Below are 13,250 nucleotides of genomic sequence, written 5' to 3' on the forward strand. Positions count from 1 at the left end.
GGCCAAGCCAGCCCTTCAGCAACACGCATACATCCACAAAGAAGAGCAAATCAGGAATTTGTGTAACAGTTTTACTGGTATACAGAAAAAATACAAACAGACTGGAGCTGCTCCAGTGAGCGCGGATCTATGTGTGGAAGAGAAGGCAGCAGATATTCCCGTGGTTGCAGTAAACATCACAATCTTATCACCTGCTTCTGTGATGACAAGCGAGCCCAATTTCACAGTTTTGCCAAATGAAAATAGCTGAAGTCATAGCCTGTGAGACTTCACTCAGTGGAGGCCAAAGTGACGGCTTTTACTGTGTTTCACACTATGATGGTTGGATTTTACAGTTAATACACAGTTCATATGCGTGTTAAATCATGCAAGCAGATCCATGATGCATCCAGATACATTGTGTGAATGGCTAATAATAATAGTTTGCTGGAGCAGTTTATATGGATGGCCACAATTGTCATACAATCTATATTATTGATTAAAAGTTATAGATTAAAAGTTATTGAAAAACAAAGACTTAATTCTGTATTTTTTTGTTTATTTTCACAAGGGGCTCTGTTCACAACCACACAGTGAGTTCTACCAGTAAAAACATCCACACTGTACCTATGTGGGTCGTCTCAGAGAGCCAAGACGTGTTTACTGAAAATACTTAGTCACCGCCCTCCGTCATCATCATCACACCAATATGATGGCCAACTTTTCCATCGTTGTTTTTTCCACTTTTCAGTTTATCTTATTTACTTCATCAATATCATATCTTTCTATCAGCTTAAGTCCGTGCCAGTGCTGTCAGTGTGCACACAGTTTTTGTTGTTATTGCAGATATGCTGGGGTGTAATTTGGATTCAGGTCGCAGCATGCATTTGATTCTATATTTATGTTGTTGTCACTTGTGTCTGAACCATCCTTATTGTTTGATCTACTAACATCACTAAAATCCTTAAGAAGCGGACAGGACTGAAATGAATGAATGTTCACAGCTTAGATTTTTTTTTAATGATCAATGTTGCTCAGTGTCAGTTGAAATTGTCATTATTTACTTGCAGAGAACAAAATATCGGCTTTATACCAGCTTTAAAATGGTGTTATCTGTGGCCTCTTCCTCTTAATGAGTCCTCTAATAACAAACAAAACTAAGCCTGACAACTTTTGATGGCCTGACATGTTGTTATTCTGAGGAAATAGACTATTTGGCAGTGGCATTAATTCCTGTTTGTGCGGAAGTGTTTTTGGAAGATGGAGGAGAGGGGCAGAGAGAGATGAGAGAGGGAGAAAGCTGCTTTGTGGATTTAGCAGTGCACCACAGTACACACCGTCTGGTATTTTTGAATTATGCTAAGCTGCATTTGCCGTGGGCTTGCCAAAGGGTGCATTTATGAGCCCAGTGTGGCAGCTCGTGTCGCTCTGGTCCCACGGTTGAAGACTCAGCTGACCAACACACACACACACACACACACACACACACACCTTTCTCATGTTGTCAGGGATGGATGGGGGTAAGGGATGGGGCGCTCAGGCTCAGACAGACCTCTAATTCCAGCAGATCCGCTGATTAAAGGCAAAATCTTTGAAAGCACAGACAGGCAATTCCTCAAGACAAACCCCCTCTTCTCTGGAAGAGGAAGGTCTTCTGCTTGGTGAGAATTATGTCCTCTAATTCCTTCATGGCATGCATAAAATGTGGCCTGTTTTGTTGCCAGTTTCTATGTTTGCCAGTGTGCATATATATTTTGTAAATTTTATCAACCTTGAAAGTAAATCCAGTAATAATCTACAAAAGAAATATGCCCTCCTCCGTGGGTAGAGTGTGGCATGAAAAAAAAATCCAATAAAATAAGATGTTAAATAAAATATTGAATACATAAAATGTGTTAGTGCACTTAAAGAAATGGTAAAACAATTGTTTGACATTTGGGGAAATAGACTTCTTACCTTTCTTGCTAAGGGTGTGATAATGTTCATGTCCATTAAACATGAAGCTACAGCTAGCAGCCAATTAGCTTAGCACGAAGACTGAAAACTGCTAACCTTGCTCTTTCCAAATGTTACAAAATCCACCTACCACCCCCCGAAAGCTTGCTAATATAATATATATATATATAATAATATGTTTCTTACTTTATTTGTTTCATTTACAAAAAACAAAGATTAAAAAACATGTTTTGGTTTTGTTAGGGGTTCATGTGCTCGACTGTTTCCTGGTCGGGAGCAGTAACTTCCTGAAGTTACTCCTGGTTGCCTTGAAACCGAGAACTTCCACCTCAGGCTTATTTATTTATTTTTTGTTTTTTCTACATTTTCTTTTGACAGAGCCAGGCTTGCTGTTTCCCCTCGTATCCAGTTTTTATGCTAAGCTAAGCTAACAGACTGCTGGCTGTAGCCTCATATTTAATGACAGATGTATGAGTGGTATTGATCTTCTCATCCAACTCTTGGCAACAAATCCAATAAGCCCACTGGGAAATACTGTCAAACTATTTCTTCAAGACGAATATGTCAGTACATGTTGGAAATACTCTGAGTTTGGATATTTTATGCTGCATGCTACACATAGTTTTTTCTTCTTCACTTCCGTCACCATTCTTGTAGATAGTTGAGGAAGCCAACTATGGTATGTTGCTTCTTTTTCAAGGCACCCTATGAATGTGCGGGGCAAGCTGCGGTCAGGAATGGGCTTGTGAGCTTGAATGTTTGCTGTGCTATGTTGCCCCAGTATTGCTGAGTGGCGAGGGTTAAGGGTTACGGGGTCACGGCTGAAAATAGGGTTCTGTGTGCACGGGGAGGGGTTGGGTCCCCGTACGCTGTTGTGTAAGTGTCTGCTGGGGTGAAACTACAAGTCTCAAAATCACTTACCTATGCAGTCCTGCTAATATGGTCAACATGTGCTCTCACACACGCTGTCAGAGGGTCATCCCGGGGATTGTCAAGGCGGTTGACCTTGCTGAGCTTTATTGATCTGATGCATACAGGGGAACACAGGATAACGATGGGTGAAGACAAATGCACTACGCGCAGACACACACTCACGTGCACATACACACAAATCAAGAGAGACAATAGCAAGTGTGTGTTCTGAGTCTATGAAAGGGGTGGGCAGACTCCATCGTCCCGTTCTCTCTCCGGTCACCGTGTTCCCTCGCTGGATGAAAAGAGCCCAGTCTTGGGCTGCTGGACAGGGACAGAGAGGGGTTTCTTTGTGTTATGTAATCATTGTGCTACTCAGCTAGCCTAACTTGAATTAAGAACCACTCTCAAAACATCAACCTGTTCTTGTGATGCAAGCTGACGCTGCTCAGATTCCAGAGAGTGTGTCCACATCTACAGCCTACGGGGATGAAGTGAACAACATACAGTAAATACCAGATGGACTTAGTGTCTCTTTGAATTCAATTCAGTCCTGTCCTGAGCACGTACGGTCATCTGACAATGCAGTCAAGTCGCTTTAGGTCTGACTTTTTGCTGCTGAGACTCAGTTTCATGAGAAAACTTCAGAATAAAATGCGTCATAGTAGCCAGTATAGCAGTTCAGCATCTTACTTTTTTAGTCTTCTTCCTCGTACCACAACCAAACCTTCCTTTTAATAATTTCCTAATATACAATGCAGCATTGTAAAGAAGCGCACAGTCCCAGTTTGTGCCTCTCCTGTAGTACCATTTGAGTCACACAGCTGAGTATCTGTTTTTCAGGAAAATAAATCCTTGGCAATCTTTCAAAAGCCCAGAAGCTTGTTTGACAACATTTACGACAGTTTTGAGTGTATTTCCAGAATCCTCAAAGACTCCTTTGTCTGTAAGCGTTCAGTTTGCTGTGCTGATTTTTGTGACCGTGTTTGCTGATATCGATAAAGATCAGAACTGATTTGTTCAATTTGTGTGATGTGAACCAAATTTTGTTAGGTGTTGTTATCTATGTAAATGTTATTTTCCACTACTTTGTCTTTTCTCTGTTAAATCCATCTCATTTTGTCTTGAAATGGAGTTGCATCTTGTGAAATAGGTTCAAAACTTTTTCACTCTGCAGCAGAAAGAAGACTTTTTGATCTTGCCACTTTCCCTGCTAACTAGGGATGAGAGATTCATTTTTGTGACACTCCTTAAGTAGACTTAAGCCTACCTCTTTTTCTACAAGGAAGACAACGGCCGCTTCTCATTTACACATACTTATTTGGCTAATTATGGACATTTAGGATGACTCAGCAGCCCCTGTAATAAACACTTGTGTGTGATTAATTAGGTGAAATGGCTTCCTGGATGTGGCCTCCTCCCAGAATAACCCAGAACACATTTCTGTCCCCACGTGGAAAGCTTGAAAGTGTCTCCAAGATGACATCAGATATTGATCACATTGCTTTTTTAGGACTGGTTTATTCGTGGTTTCTATCATACAGGTCTAAAAGTCATGCACTGTCTTTAAATCTGTCTGTCAAGACTGAAATATGTATGGTTGGACAATTACTGTCACAAAACCCAGTGCTCACATATATGAAGTTCTTGCAGCAGCTGCTACCTTCTTGGTGATAAATCCCAATTTGGCTCTTGTTTCATTCATTTCTATTTTTTTCTTACCTTGTCTGAGATGTTGTTGCTTAATTCGATGGTGGATTAAGTTTGTTCTCAACAGGGCTGTTGTCTGTGTCAACCTGTCTCAAAAGTGGCATGCTTGTGGTGAGGCTATATAAACAAACTTGACTTGTCAACCTTGACAGACAGGAGTGTGGACAGATGCAGTATTGCTTTTCTGAGAAGGCAGAATCAAAGTCCACTGGCAGAGTGTGGTGTTAGTTCAGAGAATTGTTAAAGTTTTTGCTCACCGTCACAGCGGCAGGAAGTTCATATGCTGTTGCACACGAATGTGTGTGTGCCTGTCGGTGTCTTTTGTGAGTGTGCTGTATGTTGCAGCGTGTTTGTGTGCATGCCTCCAGTCCTCTCTGGGCTACCTCTGCTTACTCTGTAAATAGAGTGAGGACCCATAGAGAGAGAGCCTTGTGGTCTGTGCGGATCTGCTGGATTATGGGCGATCTCTGCTTGAACCAGGTCACACAAATTGCATATCGAGGGGGGAGAGAGTGCAGCGGCAGCAGCAGCAGCAGGCAGTGACCTTTGGCACAGTAACTGTACAGTGAAATGCTCCGTGGACATGGAGGAAGTGATAGAGAAATAAAGCTGTGGATTTGCAGCTGCTAGCCAGCTGGGTCGAGTGATGGGACAGCATTGATAGGAGCTGGGGTGGATGTGTGTGCGCTGGCAGTGTGTCTGTGGGATGTTCAGTCTTACAAAGCTGTATGAAGCTTTATGTTAGAATTGCACTGTGACCACTTAAGCATTAGTATGATCCTTAAAGCCCATTGTGATATGATGGTTTTCAGCCCCGGTGATACTGATACTGATGATGATAGACACACAATGTAGTAGCTCATCTTTGTTGCATTGTCGCTTCTTTTGAAGTTCAGGTAAAAGCCAGTTTTGAAACAATTAGTTGATTATTGAATCAGGAGAATCTCATGTTAATTGACTGATAATTTGAACCATTTGTTTGTCAGTTAAACTATGGCTGCAGCTTCTCTACTGTGAGGATTTGCTGCTTTTCTCTGTTTTATATCATGTAAACTTAATGTCTTTTGGTTTGAGATAGTTGGCTGCACAAAATGACACATTTTAAGATGTTATCCTGGAGTCTTGATACTGTGTTCGACATTTTATGGACCAATTGATAAATAAACAAATCTAGAAATCAATAAAAATAATCCGTCAAATTGCTCGTCTTTTGGCAGCTTTCGTCATGTAACATTTGTGAGAAAGAAACACAATGGGAGGTTTTCTCAGTGTACAATACAAAAACCACCAATAGCAATCAATACAGTCTCCTAATAAATAAGTCTTCATTTTGCAAAGTGGTGATGTGCAGACCGGGAATCCTATGTGACGGTGCATCTGTTATGTTGCTGAAGTGTGTCTACGTCATTGAACAGGGGAATAAACTGCACACGAATCTGAGCATTTGTACCATATCTTGACTTTCCAGCACCTCATGTCTGTTTTGCCAGGATATTAGAGACCGTTTCTAACATGCTAGGAAAGCATACTAACACACAAGCTCCCACTTCGATCACAGACACAGACAGACCCCCACCTCCAGTCACTGCAGCATGCTGCTGGGTGCAGACTCGGGAAGGCTAGGGGAGGGTGGCGGGGGGCATGTGGGAAGTATGCAACTAGGTCACTGTCAATCCTGTGGAAAGCCTAAATAGATGATAAAAGCGCACCATTTTCTGATTTTTCCCATTATTTTATATGCAAAAAACTGTTGTGAATCTCGGAAACAGTAGAAAGAAAAGAGAGAATCTTTAATTTGCTCCCTTTAAGCATCATCCGTCTTCCTTCTAACGGCTCTTCCATTGAAGGATGAAAAGGCTGTATTATCCTGGCACAGAGGGAGAGATGCGCCAGTGTTGGGCATGGGCTTTTGCAAAGCCTATGCAGTCGTCATGGTACCAGTGGCATGAGGTGCAATGATGGGGTGGGTTGGTTGACATCGTTACTTGGGGGTGGAGGGGTGATGGCTTGTCTGCGATTATTTCTGCCCGTGCTATTCAGGAATTGAGAGTGAGAGAAAGGGGGAGGTGGGAGAGTGGGAAAGAGAATGTGGCAAAACATGATGTCGATGCAGCGAAGGTCGAACAAGAGATGGAGGGGACGGTGACAGCGACTGAATAGATTATGTAGTCGTAGGAGAGGTGAAGGGGTGAAACCGATGGAGGAGGTGGAACAAACACGTCTCTCTCTGTATTCAGTCAGCAACCTCCAGTGGAAAACTACTAGCACCCCGAGTGTATGAGCCCTGCTCTTCAGAACCTGAGCCCAGCCTGGCTCAAAACTGCGACCTGGTCCAGAATCGAACTGAATGTGCCATAGCTTTAAATGTCTCTAAATCAAAATACAGCCCTAAATACATGACCATTTTGTTCATGATAAGTTGATAATCAGGCCATTTTCCTCTATAAGGCATCACAGGAGCACACATCTGTGCAATCCACCGTGACTCGCAGTTGTCTCCCTTCTGATCAAACATACATTGCAAGGCTCGGCTTGTCTCACCCACACACCCAGACACTGTGGAAGGGGGGGGGGGTGGACAGAGGAGGCGAGGCGGTGGACAACTGCAACAAAGTGCTGCAGCAGGAGGTGGGAAAGGAATGGCAAACTCTTTGAACACACAGAAAAGGTACTTGAATTTAAGAGCTATAGGCCCAGGCTATCAGTTGAATGAATGCAGATAATGTTCTCCTGCTCTGCTTGCGTGGTTCAACCAGGATTTACTGTGTTGCTCCTATCAGGAGAACTGCGATAGGGTGATCACATGGTGCTGTTGAATAAACAAGACTCTCTCACTCTCTCTCCTGCTTTCCGTCATTGCCATAATGTGATATTTATAGCCAGCATATGGAATTAAAGTTCACAAATTATTCATAAAGTGAATCCTCCGGCTGCTTCGTTAGCTCCTATTTTTATTTACTTTTCCAGCACGTCTCTCAGAAGATTGTTTTCAGCTCTCCCCTCTCTTGGTTTAATGTTGCCAGTAGAAACTGAAGCTTGTGTAACTGTAGCTGCCGTAATTCATTGCGGGCAAGCGCCTAAATGTCAAAGAAATCACGTTGGTTGAGCACTCTAACACCTGCCCTGATCCACAGGGGCAGCTTTGAAGGTTTTTCACATCTGTGGACCCCTTTCACAGCAAACATGCATGTTGGCTTACTGACACGGTTTACTTGGACTCTAATGGAACGGAGCCATCATCAGCGTCATTAATTACACCTGTGCTCTTCCTGCTATCACATGCCAGCATGTCTGCTGTGGGAAAGGTGCAGTATATGAGGACTATAATGTTGTGACAGCATTACGTCATCCTATAATAACAGTGGGACGTTTTCCACAGCAGACATTTTGACATGTGACAGTGAAAGCACGGGTGTAAACAATGAAGTGAGTGATGGCTGAATTCAGTTTAACTGCTTCAGTTACAGGGTTAAACAGAACTGAGGCATCATTAAAGTTATTAGACGCACCTGTGCTTCTCTTGTCATGACCAATCGTCTGCTGAGAAAAAAAGCCTTGTTGGTGTGGTTTTCTTTGAGCATGGACTGAAACATTCGTAATTTCCGTTTGACACTCTTTCTGACCATCGTCCTCATACTGTCCAGCTACCGTAATGCTGATTAGAGTGAAGACAAGATGATAAAAATGTTGATTTTTTAAGTTTTTTAGTCGTGTTAGTGCAGTATTAAACGCACACATGCACATAAATATCTTGTGAAGAAGTTCTTGACTTTATTGTTCCCTCCCTTCTTTGTGAGGGAGTATTCAAACAACACACACACACACACACACGCACACACACACACACACACACACACACACACACACACACACACTCTCATGCAATCCAACAAAATAAATCTTGCTGATATGGAAAGAGCTGCCTATCACCCCACTTGCCACATACACTCAGCCCCTGATCTCGGACACTTTCATCCATTGATTTCCATGCCATCTGTTCAGGATTGATTTGATTGAATTCATAAATTAATATTGAAGGTTATTGTCCAGTGGATCCAATATTTGAAAAAAAAAAAAAAAAAAAAAAAAAATCAATATGTGCCTTTTATCCTCCACCCTCTTACTCTTCAATGCTCTGCCTTTTACTTGATGAAACCAAATGGCCCTTTAAGTGGTTTCACCGCTCACACACAGCATTGAGGGGGATGTTGAAGCAGCTGCAGTTCACATGTGTGGACACAGGAGGGCGCTCTGTACCAGTTTTTAGCCTGTTTTTGTTCTCCTCTCAAGTTGCTGGATGGGAATTTTCCATGCACTGGGCTGAATGCATGCAATGCTGCGCATGATTTTAATTTTTTCCTTTTGCCCAGGTCACCGGGCGTTCATCCAGTATGTTTGTGTGTGTGTGTGTGTGTGTGTGTGTGTGTGTGTGTGTGTGTGTCTGTGTCTGTGTGCCTTTTTCTATGTGTTTATGTGTCTTGATCTGTCTGCCTTTGAATGTGAGTGTGCGTGTTTACATGTCTTGAGAGATTTATAGCAGTGAGCATGCAGGATTTAGAGGCATCTGCGGATCAGGTCACAAAGCATGAATAGCCCAGTGGCCACGATCCAGGTCCCAGACTGAGGTAGCCCCTATTAGGATACAAACCACACAGGCTCAACACCCGGCTTAACCAACTAGAGTACACAAACAAAATATTAGGGACAGTTGCTTCTGCTCAGATCAGGAAATATTGTGTAACCACTGAAATGGAGTTGAGCCTGAATCCAGGTGAAAAGATGCAATCCTTGATTGATTTAAGTCACTGCAGCTGCCTTTGACTTGAGCAGAAGATTCTACTGAGCAACAGAAAATTACGTGTTAACAATTTTTAATGGACATTGACTGGATAGTGTGAAGTCTTTCTGCTTTTCTCTGTTGAATATCACTGAAAACTGAATATGTTTTGATTTTGGACCATTGATTGGACAAAAGAAGCAATCAGAAGATCTCACCTTGAGGAAATTGAGAGGGACATTTCATTGCTTTGTCATTTCATAGTCCAAATGATGCACTGATTTATTAAAAATAGTTAGGAGATTGGATTGTTGCATCTATAAGTAACAGTAAAGTTTGAAGGCTGAGAGGGTTGCTCTTCCATAAAGGGTGTGCACATTAGAAATCACGATGCATTTAGATGCATTGTTTTCTGCATGCACCTAACTGCCTGTAGTCATCAGGGAAAAACATTAAACTTGCAGCTGAACACTCACAATGCTCACAAGGGCTTGTCCACCTCTGTGCGTCTCGGCAGATCCTTCAAAGACCTCACACTTTGAGACGTGAACTTAGCTGTGTCAGCACCTGATAGATCGTTTCCCATTGCAGGTATTGTGTGGTGCTGCTCGCCCAGCGGTGTTGCTTCAGGCTTCGCTCAGTGCCGTGTTGGCTTAGGTCTGGCTACGGTGTTGTTTCAGCGTGTGTGGTATTGTTTCAGGCCCAGTGTGGAGTGGTCGAGGGTATTGTGCACTCTTCTCGGGGGTATTGTCCCAGCCTGATATATGTGTGCTTGTTTATGTTACAGGCCAGTTTGTCAGGACGGCGACAGTTTCACGCTACGGGACCTCTGCTTTCCCACAGTCGTTCACCTCTGACCTCAGCTCTTTTGCTCCAAAGTTAGGCTGAAGTTTGTGTGTGTGTGTGGTAGAGACACAGAAGGAGAGAGTGTGTGTCTGTGTGTGATTGACGTGGAGTGTTTGAAAAAGCTGCACAAGTAGGATTGCTTCAGTGTTTACTTAGGGTAGGAAAACACACTCCCTCACATCGACCAGTGTGTCTGCCCTAAATCTGGACATGTGCCTTCATGTTGGAGGTTACAAGGTGTCATCTCTCTCTCTCTCTCTCTCTCTCTCTCTCTCTCTCTCTCTCTCTCTCTCTCTCTCTCTCTCTCTCTCTCTCTCACACACACACACACACACATGCACACATGCACACTTACAAAAACATACACACAGTGAAATCAGGAAGTTTAAGGACTGTGACTGTGTTTCAGTGTCAACTGTATACTCTGTTAGACTGAGCTCAGGTGGCTTTCTTTGGCGGTCAAGAATAATCTGCCATTTTGTCATAAAAACACAAACACATTCATTCACACACATTAAAAATGATGCCACACGAGTAGCAGCACATACTCTTTACTACCACAACGATTATGCTCATTATCAAAGCTGCAAATGACATATTGTGTTATATCACAGCCATGATGATACCAGCTATAAATGAGCTATATTTGTCTCTCTCACCTTCATGGTATTTATGGCCGTAGGTTGCAGCCAGCTGCCTGTCTAGTTTTGTAAGTGTAACCAGATACTGTGCCGAAATACCTTTGATGATATTGATCCACCGCGCAGAGCGCCCACACACTTTGGGGATAAAGATTAATTGCTGGTGATGCATTTTCATTCTACAGACAACTGACGGAAAATAGTTGATAAAAAAGACAATCTGAATCTGCATCTCTCCTCTGCTTCCCTGAGCTTTAGTGAGATTCAGCTCATTGTTTAGCTGTCCGGCTGCAACTTCATTGTTTTTATTCAGTCTCACTGCTCTCATAGCTTTGTTTTCAGCAACTGCACGCAGGTGTTTTCAGAGAAACCCGAAGTACACTACCTGCTCTGGACCAAACCCATTCGGAGAATTCAGGAGATGTTTCTCCCAAACCAGAGCTAAAGGGAGAGTGACTGTTTGACTTTTCAGATTCATCAGGTGACCTGAATCATGACATTAAATGAACGAAACAGTTGCTCAGTAACCGCTGAATGAGTTACAGAGTGAACAGTATCAACTTTAAAGGTGATGATGTGTCCGCCGCCCCCAAATGTGACCCAGCTATTGCAGGTTTAACTGTTGACTGAGCTTTTAAGATCAGCTAAACAGACATTATAGCTACTCTGTGATATAACAGTAAGTAAAGACACTTCGTGATGTGTGGTTTAGCACAGTTTAAGGGTACTGCATCAGTGTATCGCTCCTCTGCACAGCAAACGTGGCCAAATACTATGTGTGAAAGTCGATATGGACAAAGTGATGGGCTGTCAGCAATGCAAATAGGATTGTTTCACAAATTATCTAAAAATACACCTGTGTGTTAAAGATGATTATCTATGTTTGGGCAATGAATGCAGCGTGTTTGTCACACTCTGCCCTTCCTCTCTGTGTGTATTGGCCACACTTGTTTACATCTGCCTGTCTGTGTGTGTGTGTGTGTGTGTGTGTTTCTGTTGGTCTGTCTGTCTGTGGTAAGTGAAACCTGAAGGCATGTGTGTGATGGTTGCTGTCTGTGTTGATTTGGTCACTTCAAATACTCGTGTCTTGTGTCTAACTAAAGAAGACTCACGTGTCAAAGAGGAAATGCTGATGTTCCCTTTTTTTTTTGTCGAACAGTTCAACGGTTTTAAAGTTCATGACTGAATAAAGAACGGAAACTTCAGCTCAAAGGTGCAAAGCAAGTGCACGGAGTTGTTTACCCTCCCAACGCTCACGCACTTGTACTGCGTGTCCCAACACAGTAATTGGAAGAGATAGACTTACATCATGTTGTCATCCATCACACCTTGTGGTTTATTAGACCCCCGAATGCACCCACCCTGACACACACACACCCCCCACGCTAAGCACTCCTGGAATGTTACGATAGGACATTAGCCAACAGCTCCACACTTCAATAGCATCTTCTGTCGGCGCAGTGCATGTAAGCATTTTTGACGTGCTTTCCTGACTTGTTTTGCAGGAATCGGATAGGATATTAGCTGGAAGCTGGTCACTGAACAGATCACATAACTGGCAAAGTAGTCGCGTGGGGCGCCTGTAAGCTGAGCACTTCTGACTCATGAGCCTTGGAGGAAAAACAAAATCTGTGTTTTGTTGTTGGTACCAATAAATGAGGTTGTCCCCTTCTCTTAAATTATTCCAGATGTTGCCTTTAGCCACCTTGATATTACAAACATGCATCATAGACATCTGTGAAGTGATGTCGCAAAGGCTCTTCAAGGAGGTTTTAGTCATCAGAAGGAGGAAGGCTTTACGGTTAACTGCATTTCATAAATTGTCAATTCTCAGTGACGAAATTTGGATGCCTGATTGAGATTTTAGCAGTAGGGTACACTCAGGAAACCTAACTAAAATACACCACAATACACCTGAGGAAGAATGCAAGCTGCTGTTAGCCCAGACTTTCCATCAAGCCTTCGTTTTGCCTGAGAGTGGCTTTAGCAAAAATGTGGGACTTAACCTGCTTTTAATCAGTCACTTGTTTGGTTTTTACTTAAAATGTGGTTTCATTTATTAGTCCAGCTGCATTTTTCTTATTTAATCCTGTTTCATATGACTTTTAATGGCATTTCCTTTAACTAATCTGTTTCCTTTAGTTTACCGTAACCTGTTATCTTCAAGGTTTTATGATTGTGACTTAACACTGGTGTCCAGAACTCTCATTTTTCGTAATGCCTTATTTTGACAAATCAAAGCTAGTTTTTCATTCAGAGGAACCCATTCCTTCCTGTTTAAAGTACAACAGATCTGAAAGTTGTGTGAAGTTGCCACAAACATTCTCAATGATGTTTTCGTGCAGAGATCTTTTATCTGCGATGGGTGAGGCTGCACATTCTACCTGACACTAAGTTAACATTGAAAGTCTTATACATATAAGCATTCC

The 13,250-nt window shown here is 42.6% G+C and overlaps 1 protein-coding gene across 1 annotated transcript in view; it reads left to right on the forward strand.

The window, feature by feature from the left end:
- sesn1 (sestrin 1) overlaps positions 1-13,250 on the forward strand; it is a 53,047-nt gene that overhangs the window by 1,983 nt on the left and 37,814 nt on the right. The window lies entirely within an intron of this gene.

Source organism: Chaetodon trifascialis, chromosome 19 (genome assembly GCF_039877785.1).
Source record: "Chaetodon trifascialis isolate fChaTrf1 chromosome 19, fChaTrf1.hap1, whole genome shotgun sequence".
Taxonomy (NCBI): Eukaryota; Metazoa; Chordata; class Actinopteri; order Chaetodontiformes; family Chaetodontidae; genus Chaetodon; species Chaetodon trifascialis.